The following is a 23,189-nucleotide window of genomic DNA, read 5'->3' on the forward strand; positions in this document are numbered from 1 at the left end:
GCTTAGAGAGCATAGGGCACTTCCACTCACGGGCGTATAAATTGGGAAAACTAAAAATCAGCAAGGCACAGGCACCCCAACGTTTAGGGCTGCTCTGTTGACAAGAACCTCCACTTCGTTACACCTTAAATATCCCAGGAAAGAGAAAAATGGATAAAGAAGTTGTGGTCCTTTTGTACAATGGAATATCACTCAGCCATGAAATCAACGTCATAAGGCTAGTAGCAGCATGATGAGTGGATTTAGGTACGACGATTCTAAGTGAAATAAGTCACACAGAAAAAGACACTTATCATAAGATATCACTTATAGAGGGAATGTAAAAACCGCTACCCTTGAACTGAATTACAAAACAGAACAGAGTCACACGTTTAGAAAACACACTATGGCTGCTTAACGGGAAAGGTGAGGTGGGGTGATGCCTAAAACAAGGGTTTCAAATTAGCTCAGAGACCGTTCCATAAACCCAATATGTAATAGACAAGACCTACTCTTTGCTCAGTGATCTGGACTCAAAACCCCCTATTCACCGCCCAAGAATATATCTGACTAGTAAGAATCTTAAAACCTATGTACTGATATCCCTCTGTAAGTGAGTCAAGTGGGTGTAAAGCGGCATAAACACAGCAGTGAAAAGCAGCTAAACCCCTTTATAAAAATCAATCACTTTTAAAAACCCGTGAAACAAAGACAGTGAAAGAGAGAGAAATTCTTACAAAATTCGTTCAAGGGCTGTGATGCCACCTGGATTGACCATATCTAGACCCACAGCTGATTGAGGCATAAGGGTGGACACTCTTGGGGCTGAGAGGTTTGGTGAGGTTGGGTGAGCAAATGCAGACCCTTTAGAGTAATACTGCGTGGTACCCATCCCATGGGTCCCAAATCTCCAGGTTCAAGGGCATCTTCCTACATCGAAAACATGCATGAGAATCCCAGAAGATGGTACATCGTGTGATCGGGAAAGGTTTCTAAAACGCACCTCATTTCTCATCTCCTTGTGCTCGGGTTCGCCATTCCAGCCGCTTTACTAGCAATCTCCCTCCTTGAGAATCAGCACCTTTAACCTCCTGTTCCGTACAGGTTGCAATTTGTCCTGAGGATGAACGGGAAGAGGGGGAACCAATGAGACACTAGCTCTAGGTGAGGGGACAGGCACAGGTCACTCTATTTTCCCATCAGGAAGAAGAATTAACCACAGCCTCAGCCTGCCGCCCGGGACCAGAATAGGGCCTGAAGCAATCCTGCGCTTTTGCGGCCAGCTCCCAAGAAAGCGAGTTGAAAAATGGAGCTCAGGGGCACTGCAATTCACAAACCTGCAGAGTTATAAATGATAACTCTCGTCCACAAATATATTGACGGAAGACAACAGAGAGGATTTGAAAGCAAGGCAGAATTGCAGGAAACAGATTTCAGGAGGTAGATTCAAATCGCCTTTAAAGCACGGGAAAAGCGGCAAAACCTCGACAATGATGCCCTTGGCCAAAAAGGGCGTATGCGTTTTTTCCTGAATATATTCAGGAAAAAACGCATACGCCCTTTTTGGCCAACCAAGCAACCTGGAAAGACAAATCAGCGCTACAAAGAAGTCTCGCTTCCCATCGGTCAAAAGGGCCATGCTGAATAAAGTGTCAAAACCAGAAATGCAGGACAGGCCATGGAGAAACGGGAGCCTTGCTACGCTGATGGGCGGGATGTAAATTGCCAACAGCCACTCTGCAGAAGTGTACGGTGTGTCCTGAAACATCGAAAACACTCAGCTTAGAGAGCATAGGGCACTTCCACTCACGGGCGTATAAATTGGGAAAACTAAAAATCAGCAAGGCACAGGCACCCCAAAGTTTAGGGCTGCTCTGTTGACAAGAACCTCCACTTCGTTACACCTTAAATATCCCAGGAAAGAGAAAAATGGATAAAGAAGTTGTGGTCCTTTTGTACAATGGAATATCACTCAGCCATGAAATCAACGTCATAAGGCTAGTAGCAGCATGATCAGTGGATTTAGGTACGACGATTCTAAGTGAAATAAGTCACACAGAAAAAGACACTTATCATAAGATATCACTTATAGAGGGAATGTAAAAACCGCTACCCTTGAACTGAATTACAAAACAGAACAGAGTCACACGTTTAGAAGACACACTATGGCTGCTTAACGGGAAAGGTGAGGTGGGGTGATGCATAAAACAAGGGTTTCAAATTAGCTCAGAGACCGTTCCATAAACCCAATATGTAATAGACAAGACCTACTCCTTGCTCAGTGATCTGGACTCAAAACCCCCTATTCACCGCCCAAGAATATATCTGACTAGTAAGAATCTTAAAACCTATGTACTGATATCCCTCTGTAAGTGAGTCAAGTGGGTGTAAAGCGGCATAAACACAGCAGTGAAAAGCAGCTAAACCCCTTTATAAAAATCAATCACTTTTAAAAACCCGTGAAACAAAGACAGTGAAAGAGAGAGAAATTCTTACAAAATTCGTTCAAGGGCTGTGATGCCACCTGGATTGACCATATCTAGACCCACAGCTGATTGAGGCATAAGGGTGGACACTCTTGGGGCTGAGAGGTTTGGTGAGGTTGGGTGAGCAAATGCAGACCCTTTAGAGTAATACTGCGTGGTACCCATCCCATGGGTCCCAAATCTCCAGGTTCAAGGGCATCTTCCTACATCGAAAACATGCATGAGAATCCCAGAAGATGGTACATCGTGTGATCGGGAAAGGTTTCTAAAACGCACCTCATTTCTCATCTCCTTGTGCTCGGGTTCGCCATTCCAGCCACTTTACTAGCAATCTCCCTCCTTGAGAATCAGCACCTTTAACCTCCTGTTCCGTACAGGTTGCAATTTGTCCTGAGCATGAACGGGAAGAGGGGGAACCAATGAGACACTAGCTCTAGGTGTGGGGACAGGCACAGGTCACTCTATTTTCCCATCAGGAAGAAGAATTAACCACAGCCTCAGCCTGCCGCCCGGGACCAGAATAGGACCTGAAGCAATCCTGCGCTTTTGCGGCCAGCTCCCAAGAAAGCGAGTTGAAAAATGGAGCTCAGGGGCACTGCAATTCACAAACCTGCAGAGTTATAAATGATAACTCTCGTCCACAAATATATTGACGGAAGACAACAGAGAGGATTTGAAAGCAAGGCAGAATTGCAGGAAACAGATTTCAGGAGGTAGATTCGAATCGCCTTTAAAGCACGGGAAAAGCGGCAAAACCTCGACAATGATGCCCTTGGCCAAAAAGGGCGTATGCGTTTTTTCCTGAATATATTCAGGAAAAAACGCATACGCCCTTTTTGGCCAACCAAGCAACCTGGAAAGGCAAATCAGCGCTACAAAGAAGTCTCGCTTCCCATCGGTCAAAAGGGCCATGCTGAATAAAGTGTCAAAACCAGAAATGCAGGACAGGCCATGGAGAAACGGGAGCCTTGCTACGCTGATGGGCGGGATGTAAATTGCCAACAGCCACTCTGCAGAAGTGTACGGTGTGTCCTGAAACATCGAAAACACTCAGCTTAGAGAGCATAGGGCACTTCCACTCACGGGCGTATAAATTGGGAAAACTAAAAATCAGCAAGGCACAGGCACCCCAAAGTTTAGGGCTGCTCTGTTGACAAGAACCTCCACTTCGTTACACCTTAAATATCCCAGGAAAGAGAAAAATGGATAAAGAAGTTGTGGTCCTTTTGTACAATGGAATATCACTCAGCCATGAAATCAACGTCATAAGGCTAGTAGCAGCATGATGAGTGGATTTAGGTACGACGATTCTAAGTGAAATAAGTCACACAGAAAAAGACACTTATCATAAGATATCACTTATAGAGGGAATGTAAAAACCGCTACCCTTGAACTGAATTACAAAACAGAACAGAGTCACACGTTTAGAAAACACACTATGGCTGCTTAACGGGAAAGGTGAGGTGGGGTGATGCATAAAACAAGGGTTTCAAATTAGCTCAGAGACCGTTCCATAAACCCAATATGTAATAGACAAGACCTACTCCTTGCTCAGTGATCTGGACTCAAAACCCCCTATTCACCGCCCAAGAATATATCTGACTAGTAAGAATCTTAAAACCTATGTACTGATATCCCTCTGTAAGTGAGTCAAGTGGGTGTAAAGCCGCATAAACACAGCAGTGAAAAGCAGCTAAACCCCTTTATAAAAATCAATCACTTTTAAAAACCCGTGAAACAAAGACAGTGAAAGAGAGAGAAATTCTTACAAAATTCGTTCAAGGGCTGTGATGCCACCTGGATTGACCATATCTAGACCCACAGCTGATTGAGGCATAAGGGTGGACACTCTTGGGGCTGAGAGGTTTGGTGAGGTTGGGTGAGCAAATGCAGACCCTTTAGAGTAATACTGCGTGGTACCCATCCCATGGGTCCCAAATCTCCAGGTTCAAGGGCATCTTCCTACATCGAAAACATGCATGAGAATCCCAGAAGATGGTACATCGTGTGATCGGGAAAGGTTTCTAAAACGCACCTCATTTCTCATCTCCTTGTGCTCGGGTTCGCCATTCCAGCCGCTTTACTAGCAATCTCCCTCCTTGAGAATCAGCACCTTTAACCTCCTGTTCCGTACAGGTTGCAATTGGTCCTGAGGATGAACGGGAAGAGGGGGAACCAATGAGACACTAGCTCTAGGTGTGGGGACAGGCACAGGTCACTCTATTTTCCCATCAGGAAGAAGAATTAACCACAGCCTCAGCCTGCCGCCCGGGACCAGAATAGGGCCTGAAGCAATCCTGCGCTTTTGCGGCCAGCTCCCAAGAAAGCGAGTTGAAAAATGGAGCTCAGGGGCACTGCAATTCACAAACCTGCGGAGTTATAAATGATAACTCTCGTCCACAAATATATTGACGGAAGACAACAGAGAGGATTTGAAAGCAAGGCAGAATTGCAGGAAACAGATTTCAGGAGGTAGATTCGAATCGCCTTTAAAGCACGGGAAAAGCGGCAAAACCTCGACAATGATGCCCTTGGCCAAAAAGGGCGTATGCGTTTTTTCCTGAATATATTCAGGAAAAAACGCATACGCCCTTTTTGGCCAACCAAGCAACCTGGAAAGGCAAATCAGCGCTACAAAGAAGTCTCGCTTCCCATCGGTCAAAAGGGCCATGCTGAATAAAGTGTCAAAACCAGAAATGCAGGACAGGCCATGGAGAAACGGGAGCCTTGCTACGCTGATGGGCGGGATGTAAATTGCCAACAGCCACTCTGCAGAAGTGTACGGTGTGTCCTGAAACATCGAAAAAACTCAGCTTAGAGAGCATAGGGCACTTCCACTCACGGGCGTATAAATTGGGAAAACTAAAAATCAGCAAGGCACAGGCACCCCAAAGTTTAGGGCTGCTCTGTTGACAAGAACCTCCACTTCGTTACACCTTAAATATCCCAGGAAAGAGAAAAATGGATAAAGAAGTTGTGGTCCTTTTGTACAATGGAATATCACTCAGCCATGAAATCAACGTCATAAGGCTAGTAGCAGCATGATGAGTGGATTTAGGTACGACGATTCTAAGTGAAATAAGTCACACAGAAAAAGACACTTATCATAAGATATCACTTATAGAGGGAATGTAAAAACCGCTACCCTTGAACTGAATTGCAAAACAGAACAGAGTCACACGTTTAGAAAACACACTATGGCTGCTTAACGGGAAAGGTGAGGTGGGGTGATGCATAAAACAAGGGTTTCAAATTAGCTCAGAGACCGTTCCATAAACCCAATATGTAATAGACAAGACCTACTCCTTGCTCAGTGATCTGGACTCAAAACCCCCTATTCACCGCCCAAGAATATATCTGACTAGTAAGAATCTTAAAACCTATCTACTGATATCCCTCTGTAAGTGAGTCAAGTGGGTGTAAAGCGGCATAAACACAGCAGTGAAAAGCAGCTAAACCCCTTTATAAAAATCAATCACTTTTAAAAACCCGTGAAACAAAGACAGTGAAAGAGAGAGAAATTCTTACAAAATTCGTTCAAGGGCTGTGATGCCACCTGGATTGACCATATCTAGACCCACAGCTGATTGAGGCATAAGGGTGGACACTCTTGGGGCTGAGAGGTTTGGTGAGGTTGGGTGAGCAAATGCAGACCCTTTAGAGTAATACTGCGTGGTACCCATCCCATGGGTCCCAAATCTCCAGGTTCAAGGGCATCTTCCTACATCGAAAACATGCATGAGAATCCCAGAAGATGGTACATCGTGTGATCGGGAAAGGTTTCTAAAACGCACCTCATTTCTCATCTCCTTGTGCTCGGGTTCGCCATTACAGCCGCTTTACTAGCAATCTCCCTCCTTGAGAATCAGCACCTTTAACCTCCTGTTCCGTACAGGTTGCAATTTGTCCTGAGGATGAACGGGAAGAGGGGGAACCAATGAGACACTAGCTCTAGGTGTGGGGACAGGCACAGGTCACTCTATTTTCCCATCAGGAAGAAGAATTAACCACAGCCTCAGCCTGCCGCCCGGGACCAGAATAGGGCCTGAAGCAATCCTGCGCTTTTGCGGCCAGCTCCCAAGAAAGCGAGTTGAAAAATGGAGCTCAGGGGCACTGCAATTCACAAACCTGCAGAGTTATAAATGATAACTCTCGTCCACAAATATATTGACGGAAGACAACAGAGAGGATTTGAAAGCAAGGCAGAATTGCAGGAAACAGATTTCAGGAGGTAGATTCGAATCGCCTTTAAAGCACGGGAAAAGCGGCAAAACCTCGACAATGATGCCCTTGGCCAAAAAGGGCGTATGCGTTTTTTCCTGAATATATTCAGGAAAAAACGCATACGCCCTTTTTGGCCAACCAAGCAACCTGGAAAGGCAAATCAGCGCTACAAAGAAGTCTCGCTTCCCATCGGTCAAAAGGGCCATGCTGAATAAAGTGTCAAAACCAGAAATGCAGGACAGGCCATGGAGAAACGGGAGCCTTGCTACGCTGATGGGCGGGATGTAAATTGCCAACAGCCACTCTGCAGAAGTGTACGGTGTGTCCTGAAACATCGAAAACACTCAGCTTAGAGAGCATAGGGCACTTCCACTCACGGGCGTATAAATTGGGAAAACTAAAAATCAGCAAGGCACAGGCACCCCAAAGTTTAGGGCTGCTCTGTTGACAAGAACCTCCACTTCGTTACACCTTAAATATCCCAGGAAAGAGAAAAATGGATAAAGAAGTTGTGGTCCTTTTGTACAATGGAATATCACTCAGCCATGAAATCAACGTCATAAGGCTAGTAGCAGCATGATGAGTGGATTTAGGTACGACGATTCTAAGTGAAATAAGTCACACAGAAAAAGACACTTATCATAAGATATCACTTATAGAGGGAATGTAAAAACCGCTACCCTTGAACTGAATTACAAAACAGAACAGAGTCACACGTTTAGAAAACACACTATGGCTGCTTAACGGGAAAGGTGAGGTGGGGTGATGCCTAAAACAAGGGTTTCAAATTAGCTCAGAGACCGTTCCATAAACCCAATATGTAATAGACAAGACCTACTCCTTGCTCAGTGATCTGGACTCAAAACCCCCTATTCACCGCCCAAGAATATATCTGACTAGTAAGAATCTTAAAACCTATGTACTGATATCCCTCTGTAAGTGAGTCAAGTGGGTGTAAAGCGGCATAAACACAGCAGTGAAAAGCAGCTAAACCCCTTTATAAAAATCAATCACTTTTAAAAACCCGTGAAACAAAGACAGTGAAAGAGAGAGAAATTCTTACAAAATTCGTTCAAGGGCTGTGATGCCACCTGGATTGACCATATCTAGACCCACAGCTGATTGAGGCATAAGGGTGGACACTCTTGGGGCTGAGAGGTTTGGTGAGGTTGGGTGAGCAAATGCAGACCCTTTAGAGTAATACTGCGTGGTACCCATCCCATGGGTCCCAAATCTCCAGGTTCAAGGGCATCTTCCTACATCGAAAACATGCATGAGAATCCCAGAAGATGGTACATCGTGTGATCGGGAAAGGTTTCTAAAACGCACCTCATTTCTCATCTCCTTGTGCTCGGGTTCGCCATTCCAGCCGCTTTACTAGCAATCTCCCTCCTTGAGAATCAGCACCTTTAACCTCCTGTTCCGTACAGGTTGCAATTTGTCCTGAGGATGAACGGGAAGAGGGGGATCCAATGAGACACTAGCTCTAGGTGTGGGGACAGGCACAGGTCACTCTATTTTCCCATCAGGAAGAAGAATTAACCACAGCCTCAGCCTGCCGCCCGGGACCAGAATAGGGCCTGAAGCAATCCTGCGCTTTTGCGGCCAGCTCCCAAGAAAGCGAGTTGAAAAATGGAGCTCAGGGGCACTGCAATTCACAAACCTGCAGAGTTATAAATGATAACTCTCGTCCACAAATATATTGACGGAAGACAACAGAGAGGATTTGAAAGCAAGGCAGAATTGCAGGAAACAGATTTCAGGAGGTAGATTCGAATCGCCTTTAAAGCACGGGAAAAGCAGCAAAACCTCGACAATGATGCCCTTGGCCAAAAAGGGCGTATGCGTTTTTTCCTGAATATATTCAGGAAAAAACGCATACGCCCTTTTTGGCCAACCAAGCAACCTGGAAAGGCAAATCAGCGCTACAAAGAAGTCTCGCTTCCCATCGGTCAAAAGGGCCATGCTGAATAAAGTGTCAAAACCAGAAATGCAGGACAGGCCATGGAGAAACGGGAGCCTTGCTACGCTGATGGGCGGGATGTAAATTGCCAACAGCCACTCTGCAGAAGTGTACGGTGTGTCCTGAAACATCGAAAAAACTCAGCTTAGAGAGCATAGGGCACTTCCACTCACGGGCGTATAAATTGGGAAAACTAAAAATCAGCAAGGCACAGGCACCCCAAAGTTTAGGGCTGCTCTGTTGACAAGAACCTCCACTTCGTTACACCTTAAATATCCCAGGAAAGAGAAAAATGGATAAAGAAGTTGTGGTCCTTTTGTACAATGGAATATCACTCAGCCATGAAATCAACGTCATAAGGCTAGTAGCAGCATGATGAGTGGATTTAGGTACGACGATTCTAAGTGAAATAAGTCACACAGAAAAAGACACTTATCATAAGATATCACTTATAGAGGGAATGTAAAAACCGCTACCCTTGAACTGAATTACAAAACAGAACAGAGTCACACGTTTAGAAAACACACTATGGCTGCTTAACGGGAAAGGTGAGGTGGGGTGATGCATAAAACAAGGGTTTCAAATTAGCTCAGAGACCGTTCCATAAACCCAATATGTAATAGACAAGACCTACTCTTTGCTCAGTGATCTGGACTCAAAACCCCCTATTCACCGCCCAAGAATATATCTGACTAGTAAGAATCTTAAAACCTATGTACTGATATCCCTCTGTAAGTGAGTCAAGTGGGTGTAAAGCGGCATAAACACAGCAGTGAAAAGCAGCTAAACCCCTTTATAAAAATCAATCACTTTTAAAATCCCGTGAAACAAAGACAGTGAAAGAGAGAGAAATTCTTACAAAATTCGTTCAAGGGCTGTGATGGCACCTGGATTGACCATATCTAGACCCACAGCTGATTGAGGCATAAGGGTGGACACTCTTGGGGCTGAGAGGTTTGGTGAGGTTGGGTGAGCAAATGCAGACCCTTTAGAGTAATACTGCGTGGTACCCATCCCATGGGTCCCAAATCTCCAGGTTCAAGGGCATCTTCCTACATCGAAAACATGCATGAGAATCCCAGAAGATGGTACATCGTGTGATCGGGAAAGGTTTCTAAAACGCACCTCATTTCTCATCTCCTTGTGCTCGGGTTCGCCATTCCAGCCACTTTACTAGCAATCTCCCTCCTTGAGAATCAGCACCTTTAACCTCCTGTTCCGTACAGGTTGCAATTTGTCCTGAGGATGAACGGGAAGAGGGGGAACCAATGAGACACTAGCTCTAGGTGTGGGGACAGGCACAGGTCACTCTATTTTCCCATCAGGAAGAAGAATTAACCACAGCCTCAGCCTGCCGCCCGGGACCAGAATAGGGCCTGAAGCAATCCTGCGCTTTTGCGGCCAGCTCCCAAGAAAGCGAGTTGAAAAATGGAGCTCAGGGGCACTGCAATTCACAAACCTGCGGAGTTATAAATGATAACTCTCGTCCACAAATATATTGACGGAAGACAACAGAGAGGATTTGAAAGCAAGGCAGAATTGCAGGAAACAGATTTCAGGAGGTAGATTCGAATCGCCTTTAAAGCACGGGAAAAGCGGCAAAACCTCGACAATGATGCCCTTGGCCAAAAAGGGCGTATGCGTTTTTTCCTGAATATATTCAGGAAAAAACGCATACGCCCTTTTTGGCCAACCAAGCAACCTGGAAAGGCAAATCAGCGCTACAAAGAAGTCTCGCTTCCCATCGGTCAAAAGGGCCATGCTGAATAAAGTGTCAAAACCAGAAATGCAGGACAGGCCATGGAGAAACGGGAGCCTTGCTACGCTGATGGGCGGGATGTAAATTGCCAACAGCCACTCTGCAGAAGTGTACGGTGTGTCCTGAAACATCGAAAACACTCAGCTTAGAGAGCATAGGGCACTTCCACTCACGGGCGTATAAATTGGGAAAACTAAAAATCAGCAAGGCACAGGCACCCCAAAGTTTAGGGCTGCTCTGTTGACAAGAACCTCCACTTCGTTACACCTTAAATATCCCAGGAAAGAGAAAAATGGATAAAGAAGTTGTGGTCCTTTTGTACAATGGAATATCACTCAGCCATGAAATCAACGTCATAAGGCTAGTAGCAGCATGATGAGTGGATTTAGGTACGACGATTCTAAGTGAAATAAGTCACACAGAAAAAGACACTTATCATAAGATATCACTTATAGAGGGAATGTAAAAACCGCTACCCTTGAACTGAATTACAAAACAGAACAGAGTCACACGTTTAGAAAACACACTATGGCTGCTTAACGGGAAAGGTGAGGTGGGGTGATGCCTAAAACAAGGGTTTCAAATTAGCTCAGAGACCGTTCCATAAACCCAATATGTAATAGACAAGACCTACTCCTTGCTCAGTGATCTGGACTCAAAACCCCCTATTCACCGCCCAAGAATATATCTGACTAGTAAGAATCTTAAAACCTATGTACTGATATCCCTCTGTAAGTGAGTCAAGTGGGTGTAAAGCCGCATAAACACAGCAGTGAAAAGCAGCTAAACCCCTTTATAAAAATCAATCACTTTTAAAAACCCGTGAAACAAAGACAGTGAAAGAGAGAGAAATTCTTACAAAATTCGTTCAAGGGCTGTGATGCCACCTGGATTGACCATATCTAGACCCACAGCTGATTGAGGCATAAGGGTGGACACTCTTGGGGCTGAGAGGTTTGGTGAGGTTGGGTGAGCAAATGCAGACCCTTTAGAGTAATACTGCGTGGTACCCATCCCATGGGTCCCAAATCTCCAGGTTCAAGGGCATCTTCCTACATCGAAAACATGCATGAGAATCCCAGAAGATGGTACATCGTGTGATCGGGAAAGGTTTCTAAAACGCACCTCATTTCTCATCTCCTTGTGCTCGGGTTCGCCATTCCAGCCGCTTTACTAGCAATCTCCCTCCTTGAGAATCAGCACCTTTAACCTCCTGTTCCGTACAGGTTGCAATTTGTCCTGAGGATGAACGGGAAGAGGGGGAACCAATGAGACACTAGCTCTAGGTGTGGGGACAGGCACAGGTCACTCTATTTTCCCATCAGGAAGAAGAATTAACCACAGCCTCAGCCTGCCGCCCGGGACCAGAATAGGGCCTGAAGCAATCCTGCGCTTTTGCGGCCAGCTCCCAAGAAAGCGAGTTGAAAAATGGAGCTCGGGGCACTGCAATTCACAAACCTGCGGAGTTATAAATGATAACTCTCGTCCACAAATATATTGACGGAAGACAACAGAGAGGATTTGAAAGCAAGGCAGAATTGCAGGAAACAGATTTCAGGAGGTAGATTCGAATCGCCTTTAAAGCACGGGAAAAGCGGCAAAACCTCGACAATGATGCCCTTGGCCAAAAAGGGCGTATGCGTTTTTTCCTGAATATATTCAGGAAAAAACGCATACGCCCTTTTTGGCCAACCAAGCAACCTGGAAAGGCAAATCAGCGCTACAAAGAAGTCTCGCTTCCCATCGGTCAAAAGGGCCATGCTGAATAAAGTGTCAAAACCAGAAATGCAGGACAGGCCATGGAGAAACGGGAGCCTTGCTACGCTGATGGGCGGGATGTAAATTGCCAACAGCCACTCTGCAGAAGTGTACGGTGTGTCCTGAAACATCGAAAACACTCAGCTTAGAGAGCATAGGGCACTTCCACTCACGGGCGTATAAATTGGGAAAACTAAAAATCAGCAAGGCACAGGCACCCCAAAGTTTAGGGCTGCTCTGTTGACAAGAACCTCCACTTCGTTACACCTTAAATATCCCAGGAAAGAGAAAAATGGATAAAGAAGTTGTGGTCCTTTTGTACAATGGAATATCACTCAGCCATGAAATCAACGTCATAAGGCTAGTAGCAGCATGATGAGTGGATTTAGGTACGACGATTCTAAGTGAAATAAGTCACACAGAAAAAGACACTTATCATAAGATATCACTTATAGAGGGAATGTAAAAACCGCTACCCTTGAACTGAATTACAAAACAGAACAGAGTCACACGTTTAGAAAACACACTATGGCTGCTTAACGGGAAAGGTGAGGTGGGGTGATGCATAAAACAAGGGTTTCAAATTAGCTCAGAGACCGTTCCATAAACCCAATATGTAATAGACAAGACCTACTCTTTGCTCAGTGATCTGGACTCAAAACCCCCTATTCACCGCCCAAGAATATATCTGACTAGTAAGAATCTTAAAACCTATGTACTGATATCCCTCTGTAAGTGAGTCAAGTGGGTGTAAAGCCGCATAAACACAGCAGTGAAAAGCAGCTAAACCCCTTTATAAAAATCAATCACTTTTAAAAACCCGTGAAACAAAGACAGTGAAAGAGAGAGAAATTCTTACAAAATTCGTTCAAGGGCTGTGATGCCACCTGGATTGACCATATCTAGACCCACAGCTGATTGAGGCATAAGGGTGGACACTCTTGGGGCTGAGAGGTTTGGTGAGGTTGGGTGAGCAAATGCAGACCCTTTAGAGTAATACTGCGTGGTACCCATCCCATGGGTCCCAAATCTCCAGGTTCAAGGGCATCTTCCTACATCGAAAACATGCATGAGAATCCCAGAAGATGGTACATCGTGTGATCGGGAAAGGTTTCTAAAACGCACCTCATTTCTCATCTCCTTGTGCTCGGGTTCGCCATTACAGCCGCTTTACTAGCAATCTCCCTCCTTGAGAATCAGCACCTTTAACCTCCTGTTCCGTACAGGTTGCAATTTGTCCTGAGGATGAACGGGAAGAGGGGGAACCAATGAGACACTAGCTCTAGGTGTGGGGACAGGCACAGGTCACTCTATTTTCCCATCAGGAAGAAGAATTAACCACAGGCTCAGCCTGCCGCCCGGGACCAGAATAGGGCCTGAAGCAATCCTGCGCTTTTGCGGCCAGCTCCCAAGAAAGCGAGTTGAAAAATGGAGCTCAGGGGCACTGCAATTCACAAACCTGCAGAGTTATAAATGATAACTCTCGTCCACAAATATATTGACGGAAGACAACAGAGAGGATTTGAAAGCAAGGCAGAATTGCAGGAAACAGATTTCAGGAGGTAGATTCGAATCGCCTTTAAAGCACGGGAAAAGCAGCAAAACCTCGACAATGATGCCCTTGGCCAAAAAGGGCGTATGCGTTTTTTCCTGAATATATTCAGGAAAAAACGCATACGCCCTTTTTGGCCAACCAAGCAACCTGGAAAGGCAAATCAGCGCTACAAAGAAGTCTCGCTTCCCATCGGTCAAAAGGGCCATGCTGAATAAAGTGTCAAAACCAGAAATGCAGGACAGGCCATGGAGAAACGGGAGCCTTGCTACGCTGATGGGCGGGATGTAAATTGCCAACAGCCACTCTGCAGAAGTGTACGGTGTGTCCTGAAACATCGAAAACACTCAGCTTAGAGAGCATAGGGCACTTCCACTCACGGGCGTATAAATTGGGAAAACTAAAAATCAGCAAGGCACAGGCACCCCAAAGTTTAGGGCTGCTCTGTTGACAAGAACCTCCACTTCGTTACACCTTAAATATCCCAGGAAAGAGAAAAATGGATAAAGAAGTTGTGGTCCTTTTGTACAATGGAATATCACTCAGCCATGAAATCAACGTCATAAGGCTAGTAGCAGCATGATGAGTGGATTTAGGTACGACGATTCTAAGTGAAATAAGTCACACAGAAAAAGACACTTATCATAAGATATCACTTATAGAGGGAATGTAAAAACCGCTACCCTTGAACTGAATTACAAAACAGAACAGAGTCACACGTTTAGAAAACACACTATGGCTGCTTAACGGGAAAGGTGAGGTGGGGTGATGCATAAAACAAGGGTTTCAAATTAGCTCAGAGACCGTTCCATAAACCCAATATGTAATAGACAAGACCTACTCTTTGCTCAGTGATCTGGACTCAAAACCCCCTATTCACCGCCCAAGAATATATCTGACTAGTAAGAATCTTAAAACCTATGTACTGATATCCCTCTGTAAGTGAGTCAAGTGGGTGTAAAGCGGCATAAACACAGCAGTGAAAAGCAGCTAAACCCCTTTATAAAAATCAATCACTTTTAAAAACCCGTGAAACAAAGACAGTGAAAGAGAGAGAAATTCTTACAAAATTCGTTCAAGGGCTGTGATGCCACCTGGATTGACCATATCTAGACCCACAGCTGATTGAGGCATAAGGGTGGACACTCTTGGGGCTGAGAGGTTTGGTGAGGTTGGGTGAGCAAATGCAGACCCTTTAGAGTAATACTGCGTGGTACCCATCCCATGGGTCCCAAATCTCCAGGTTCAAGGGCATCTTCCTACATCGAAAACATGCATGAGAATCCCAGAAGATGGTACATCGTGTGATCGGGAAAGGTTTCTAAAACGCACCTCATTTCTCATCTCCTTGTGCTCGGGTTCGCCATTCCAGCCGCTTTACTAGCAATCTCCCTCCTTGAGAATCAGCACCTTTAACCTCCTGTTCCGTACAGGTTGCAATTTGTCCTGAGGATGAACGGGAAGAGGGGGAACCAATGAGACACTAGCTCTAGGTGTGGGGACAGGCACAGGTCACTCTATTTTCCCATCAGGAAGAAGAATTAACCACAGCCTCAGCCTGCCGCCCGGGACCAGAATAGGGCCTGAAGCAATCCTGCGCTTTTGCGGCCAGCTCCCAAGAAAGCGAGTTGAAAAATGGAGCTCAGGGGCACTGCAATTCACAAACCTGCAGAGTTATAAATGATAACTCTCGTCCACAAATATATTGACGGAAGACAACAGAGAGGATTTGAAAGCAAGGCAGAATTGCAGGAAACAGATTTCAGGAGGTAGATTCGAATCGCCTTTAAAGCACGGGAAAAGCGGCAAAACCTCGACAATGATGCCCTTGGCCAAAAAGGGCGTATGCATTTTTTCCTGAATATATTCAGGAAAAAACGCATACGCCCTTTTTGGCCAACCAAGCAACCTGGAAAGGCAAATCAGCGCTACAAAGAAGTCTCGCTTCCCATCGGTCAAAAGGGCCATGCTGAATAAAGTGTCAAAACCAGAAATGCAGGACAGGCCATGGAGAAACGGGAGCCTTGCTACGCTGATGGGCGGGATGTAAATTGCCAACAGCCACTCTGCAGAAGTGTACGGTGTGTCCTGAAACATCGAAAAAACTCAGCTTAGAGAGCATAGGGCACTTCCACTCACGGGCGTATAAATTGGGAAAACTAAAAATCAGCAAGGCACAGGCACCCCAAAGTTTAGGGCTGCTCTGTTGACAAGAACCTCCACTTCGTTACACCTTAAATATCCCAGGAAAGAGAAAAATGGATAAAGAAGTTGTGGTCCTTTTGTACAATGGAATATCACTCAGCCATGAAATCAACGTCATAAGGCTAGTAGCAGCATGATGAGTGGATTTAGGTACGACGATTCTAAGTGAAATAAGTCACACAGAAAAAGACACTTATCATAAGATATCACTTATAGAGGGAATGTAAAAACCGCTACCCTTGAACTGAATTACAAAACAGAACAGAGTCACACGTTTAGAAAACACACTATGGCTGCTTAACGGGAAAGGTGAGGTGGGGTGATGCATAAAACAAGGGTTTCAAATTAGCTCAGAGACCGTTCCATAAACCCAATATGTAATAGACAAGACCTACTCTTTGCTCAGTGATCTGGACTCAAAACCCCCTATTCACCGCCCAAGAATATATCTGACTAGTAAGAATCTTAAAACCTATGTACTGATATCCCTCTGTAAGTGAGTCAAGTGGGTGTAAAGCCGCATAAACACAGCAGTGAAAAGCAGCTAAACCCCTTTATAAAAATCAATCACTTTTAAAAACCCGTGAAACAAAGACAGTGAAAGAGAGAGAAATTCTTACAAAATTCGTTCAAGGGCTGTGATGCCACCTGGATTGACCATATCTAGACCCACAGCTGATTGAGGCATAAGGGTGGACACTCTTGGGGCTGAGAGGTTTGGTGAGGTTGGGTGAGCAAATGCAGACCCTTTAGAGTAATACTGCGTGGTACCCATCCCATGGGTCCCAAATCTCCAGGTTCAAGGGCATCTTCCTACATCGAAAACATGCATGAGAATCCCAGAAGATGGTACATCGTGTGATCGGGAAAGGTTTCTAAAACGCACCTCATTTCTCATCTCCTTGTGCTCGGGTTCGCCATTACAGCCGCTTTACTAGCAATCTCCCTCCTTGAGAATCAGCACCTTTAACCTCCTGTTCCGTACAGGTTGCAATTTGTCCTGAGGATGAACGGGAAGAGGGGGAACCAATGAGACACTAGCTCTAGGTGTGGGGACAGGCACAGGTCACTCTATTTTCCCATCAGGAAGAAGAATTAACCACAGGCTCAGCCTGCCGCCCGGGACCAGAATAGGGCCTGAAGCAATCCTGCGCTTTTGCGGCCAGCTCCCAAGAAAGCGAGTTGAAAAATGGAGCTCAGGGGCACTGCAATTCACAAACCTGCAGAGTTATAAATGATAACTCTCGTCCACAAATATATTGACGGAAGACAACAGAGAGGATTTGAAAGCAAGGCAGAATTGCAGGAAACAGATTTCAGGAGGTAGATTCGAATCGCCTTTAAAGCACGGGAAAAGCAGCAAAACCTCGACAATGATGCCCTTGGCCAAAAAGGGCGTATGCGTTTTTTCCTGAATATATTCAGGAAAAAACGCATACGCCCTTTTTGGCCAACCAAGCAACCTGGAAAGGCAAATCAGCGCTACAAAGAAGTCTCGCTTCCCATCGGTCAAAAGGGCCATGCTGAATAAAGTGTCAAAACCAGAAATGCAGGACAGGCCATGGAGAAACGGGAGCCTTGCTACGCTGATGGGCGGGATGTAAATTGCCAACAGCCACTCTGCAGAAGTGTACGGTGTGTCCTGAAACATCGAAAACACTCAGCTTAGAGAGCATAGGGCACTTCCACTCACGGGCGTATAAATTGGGAAAACTAAAAATCAGCAAGGCACAGGCACCCCAAAGTTTAGGGCTGCTCTGTTGACAAGAACCTCCACTTCGTTACACCTTAAATATCCCAGGAAAGAGAAAAATGGATAAAGAAGTTGTGGTCCTTTTGTACAATGGAATATCACTCAGCCATGAAATCAACGTCATAAGGCTAGTAGCAGCATGATGAGTGGATTTAGGTACGACGATTCTAAGTGAAATAAGTCACACAGAAAAAGACACTTATCATAAGATATCACTTATAGAGGGAATGTAAAAACCGCTACCCTTGAACTGAATTACAAAACAGAACAGAGTCACACGTTTAGAAAACACACTATGGCTGCTTAACGGGAAAGGTGAGGTGGGGTGATGCATAAAACAAGGGTTTCAAATTAGCTCAGAGACCGTTCCATAAACCCAATATGTAATAGACAAGACCTACTCTTTGCTCAGTGATCTGGACTCAAAACCCCCTATTCACCGCCCAAGAATATATCTGACTAGTAAGAATCTTAAAACCTATGTACTGATATCCCTCTGTAAGTGAGTCAAGTGGGTGTAAAGCCGCATAAACACAGCAGTGAAAAGCAGCTAAACCCCTTTATAAAAATCAATCACTTTTAAAAACCCGTGAAACAAAGACAGTGAAAGAGAGAGAAATTCTTACAAAATTCGTTCAAGGGCTGTGATGCCACCTGGATTGACCATATCTAGACCCACAGCTGATTGAGGCATAAGGGTGGACACTCTTGGGGCTGAGAGGTTTGGTGAGGTTGGGTGAGCAAATGCAGACCCTTTAGAGTAATACTGCGTGGTACCCATCCCATGGGTCCCAAATCTCCAGGTTCAAGGGCATCTTCCTACATCGAAAACATGCATGAGAATCCCAGAAGATGGTACATCGTGTGATCGGGAAAGGTTTCTAAAACGCACCTCATTTCTCATCTCCTTGTGCTCGGGTTCGCCATTCCAGCCGCTTTACTAGCAATCTCCCTCCTTGAGAATCAGCACCTTTAACCTCCTGTTCCGTACAGGTTGCAATTTGTCCTGAGGATGAACGGGAAGAGGGGAAACCAATGAGACACTAGCTCTAGGTGTGGGGACAGGCACAGGTCACTCTATTTTCCCATCAGGAAGAAGAATTAACCACAGCCTCAGCCTGCCGCCCGGGACCAGAATAGGGCCTGAAGCAATCCTGCGCTTTTGCGGCCAGCTCCCAAGAAAGCGAGTTGAAAAATGGAGCTCAGGGGCACTGCAATTCACAAACCTGCAGAGTTATAAATGATAACTCTCGTCCACAAATATATTGACGGAAGACAACAGAGAGGATTTGAAAGCAAGGCAGAATTGCAGGAAACAGATTTCAGGAGGTAGATTCGAATCGCCTTTAAAGCACGGGAAAAGCGGCAAAACCTCGACAATGATGCCCTTGGCCAAAAAGGGCGTATGCGTTTTTTCCTGAATATATTCAGGAAAAAACGCATACGCCCTTTTTGGCCAACCAAGCAACCTGGAAAGGCAAATCAGCGCTACAAAGAAGTCTCGCTTCCCATCGGTCAAAAGGGCCATGCTGAATAAAGTGTCAAAACCAGAAATGCAGGACAGGCCATGGAGAAACGGGAGCCTTGCTACGCTGATGGGCGGGATGTAAATTGCCAACAGCCACTCTGCAGAAGTGTACGGTGTGTCCTGAAACATCGAAAAAACTCAGCTTAGAGAGCATAGGGCACTTCCACTCACGGGCGTATAAATTGGGAAAACTAAAAATCAGCAAGGCACAGGCACCCCAAAGTTTAGGGCTGCTCTGTTGACAAGAACCTCCACTTCGTTACACCTTAAATATCCCAGGAAAGAGAAAAATGGATAAAGAAGTTGTGGTCCTTTTGTACAATGGAATATCACTCAGCCATGAAATCAACGTCATAAGGCTAGTAGCAGCATGATGAGTGGATTTAGGTACGACGATTCTAAGTGAAATAAGTCACACAGAAAAAGACACTTATCATAAGATATCACTTATAGAGGGAATGTAAAAACCGCTACCCTTGAACTGAATTACAAAACAGAACAGAGTCACACGTTTAGAAAACACACTATGGCTGCTTAACGGGAAAGGTGAGGTGGGGTGATGCCTAAAACAAGGGTTTCAAATTAGCTCAGAGACCGTTCCATAAACCCAATATGTAATAGACAAGACCTACTCCTTGCTCAGTGATCTGGACTCAAAACCCCCTATTCACCGCCCAAGAATATATCTGACTAGTAAGAATCTTAAAACCTATGTACTGATATCCCTCTGTAAGTGAGTCAAGTGGGTGTAAAGCGGCATAAACACAGCAGTGAAAAGCAGCTAAACCCCTTTATAAAAATCAATCACTTTTAAAAACCCGTGAAACAAAGACAGTGAAAGAGAGAGAAATTCTTACAAAATTCGTTCAAGGGCTGTGATGCCACCTGGATTGACCATATCTAGACCCACAGCTGATTGAGGCATAAGGGTGGACACTCTTGGGGCTGAGAGGTTTGGTGAGGTTGGGTGAGCAAATGCAGACCCTTTAGAGTAATACTGCGTGGTACCCATCCCATGGGTCCCAAATCTCCAGGTTCAAGGGCATCTTCCTACATCGAAAACATGCATGAGAATCCCAGAAGATGGTACATCGTGTGATCGGGAAAGGTTTCTAAAACGCACCTCATTTCTCATCTCCTTGTGCTCGGGTTCGCCATTCCAGCCGCTTTACTAGCAATCTCCCTCCTTGAGAATCAGCACCTTTAACCTCCTGTTCCGTACAGGTTGCAATTTGTCCTGAGGATGAACGGGAAGAGGGGGAACCAATGAGACACTAGCTCTAGGTGTGGGGACAGGCACAGGTCACTCTATTTTCCCATCAGGAAGAAGAATTAACCACAGGCTCAGCCTGCCGCCCGGGACCAGAATAGGGCCTGAAGCAATCCTGCGCTTTTGCGGCCAGCTCCCAAGAAAGCGAGTTGAAAAATGGAGCTCAGGGGCACTGCAATTCACAAACCTGCAGAGTTATAAATGATAACTCTCGTCCACAAATATATTGACGGAAGACAACAGAGAGGATTTGAAAGCAAGGCAGAATTGCAGGAAACAGATTTCAGGAGGTAGATTCGAATCGCCTTTAAAGCACGGGAAAAGCGGCAAAACCTCGACAATGATGCCCTTGGCCAAAAAGGGCGTATGCGTTTTTTCCTGAATATATTCAGGAAAAAACGCATACGCCCTTTTTGGCCAACCAAGCAACCTGGAAAGGCAAATCAGCGCTACAAAGAAGTCTCGCTTCCCATCGGTCAAAAGGGCCATGCTGAATAAAGTGTCAAAACCAGAAATGCAGGACAGGCCATGGAGAAACGGGAGCCTTGCTACGCTGATGGGCGGGATGTAAATTGCCAACAGCCACTCTGCAGAAGTGTACGGTGTGTCCTGAAACATCGAAAACACTCAGCTTAGAGAGCATAGGGCACTTCCACTCACGGGCGTATAAATTGGGAAAACTAAAAATCAGCAAGGCACAGGCACCCCAAAGTTTAGGGCTGCTCTGTTGACAAGAACCTCCACTTCGTTACACCTTAAATATCCCAGGAAAGAGAAAAATGGATAAAGAAGTTGTGGTCCTTTTGTACAATGGAATATCACTCAGCCATGAAATCAACGTCATAAGGCTAGTAGCAGCATGATGAGTGGATTTAGGTACGACGATTCTAAGTGAAATAAGTCACACAGAAAAAGACACTTATCATAAGATATCACTTATAGAGGGAATGTAAAAACCGCTACCCTTGAACTGAATTACAAAACAGAACAGAGTCACACGTTTAGAAAACACACTATGGCTGCTTAACGGGAAAGGTGAGGTGGGGTGATGCCTAAAACAAGGGTTTCAAATTAGCTCAGAGACCGTTCCATAAACCCAATATGTAATAGACAAGACCTACTCCTTGCTCAGTGATCTGGACTCAAAACCCCCTATTCACCGCCCAAGAATATATCTGCCTAGTAAGAATCTTAAAACCTATGTACTGATATCCCTCTGTAAGTGAGTCAAGTGGGTGTAAAGCGGCATAAACACAGCAGTGAAAAGCAGCTAAACCCCTTTATAAAAATCAATCACTTTTAAAAACCCGTGAAACAAAGACAGTGAAAGAGAGAGAAATTCTTACAAAATTCGTTCAAGGGCTGTGATGCCACCTGGATTGACCATATCTAGACCCACAGCTGATTGAGGCATAAGGGTGGACACTCTTGGGGCTGAGAGGTTTGGTGAGGTTGGGTGAGCAAATGCAGACCCTTTAGAGTAATACTGCGTGGTACCCATCCCATGGGTCCCAAATCTCCAGGTTCAAGGGCATCTTCCTACATCGAAAACATGCATGAGAATCCCAGAAGATGGTACATCGTGTGATCGGGAAAGGTTTCTAAAACGCACCTCATTTCTCATCTCCTTGTGCTCGGGTTCGCCATTCCAGCCGCTTTACTAGCAATCTCCCTCCTTGAGAATCAGCACCTTTAACCTCCTGTTCCGTACAGGTTGCAATTTGTCCTGAGGATGAACGGGAAGAGGGGGAACCAATGAGACACTAGCTCTAGGTGTGGGGACAGGCACAGGTCACTCTATTTTCCCATCAGGAAGAAGAATTAACCACAGCCTCAGCCTGCCGCCCGGGACCAGAATAGGGCCTGAAGCAATCCTGCGCTTTTGCGGCCAGCTCCCAAGAAAGCGAGTTGAAAAATGGAGCTCAGGGGCACTGCAATTCACAAACCTGCAGAGTTATAAATGATAACTCTCGTCCACAAATATATTGACGGAAGACAACAGAGAGGATTTGAAAGCAAGGCAGAATTGCAGGAAACAGATTTCAGGAGGTAGATTCGAATCGCCTTTAAAGCACGGGAAAAGCGGCAAAACCTCGACAATGATGCCCTTGGCCAAAAAGGGCGTATGCGTTTTTTCCTGAATATATTCAGGAAAAAACGCATACGCCCTTTTTGGCCAACCAAGCAACCTGGAAAGGCAAATCAGCGCTACAAAGAAGTCTCGCTTCCCATCGGTCAAAAGGGCCATGCTGAATAAAGTGTCAAAACCAGAAATGCAGGACAGGCCATGGAGAAACGGGAGCCTTGCTACGCTGATGGGCGGGATGTAAATTGCCAACAGCCACTCTGCAGAAGTGTACGGTGTGTCCTGAAACATCGAAAACACTCAGCTTAGAGAGCATAGGGCACTTCCACTCACGGGCGTATAAATTGGGAAAACTAAAAATCAGCAAGGCACAGGCACCCCAAAGTTTAGGGCTGCTCTGTTGACAAGAACCTCCACTTCGTTACACCTTAAATATCCCAGGAAAGAGAAAAATGGATAAAGAAGTTGTGGTCCTTTTGTACAATGGAATATCACTCAGCCATGAAATCAACGTCATAAGGCTAGTAGCAGCATGATGAGTGGATTTAGGTACGACGATTCTAAGTGAAATAAGTCACACAGAAAAAGACACTTATCATAAGATATCACTTATAGAGGGAATGTAA

This window comes from Balaenoptera borealis, assembly GCF_965194805.1.
Source record: "Balaenoptera borealis genome assembly, chromosome: 2".
Classification (NCBI taxonomy): Eukaryota; Metazoa; Chordata; class Mammalia; order Artiodactyla; family Balaenopteridae; genus Balaenoptera; species Balaenoptera borealis.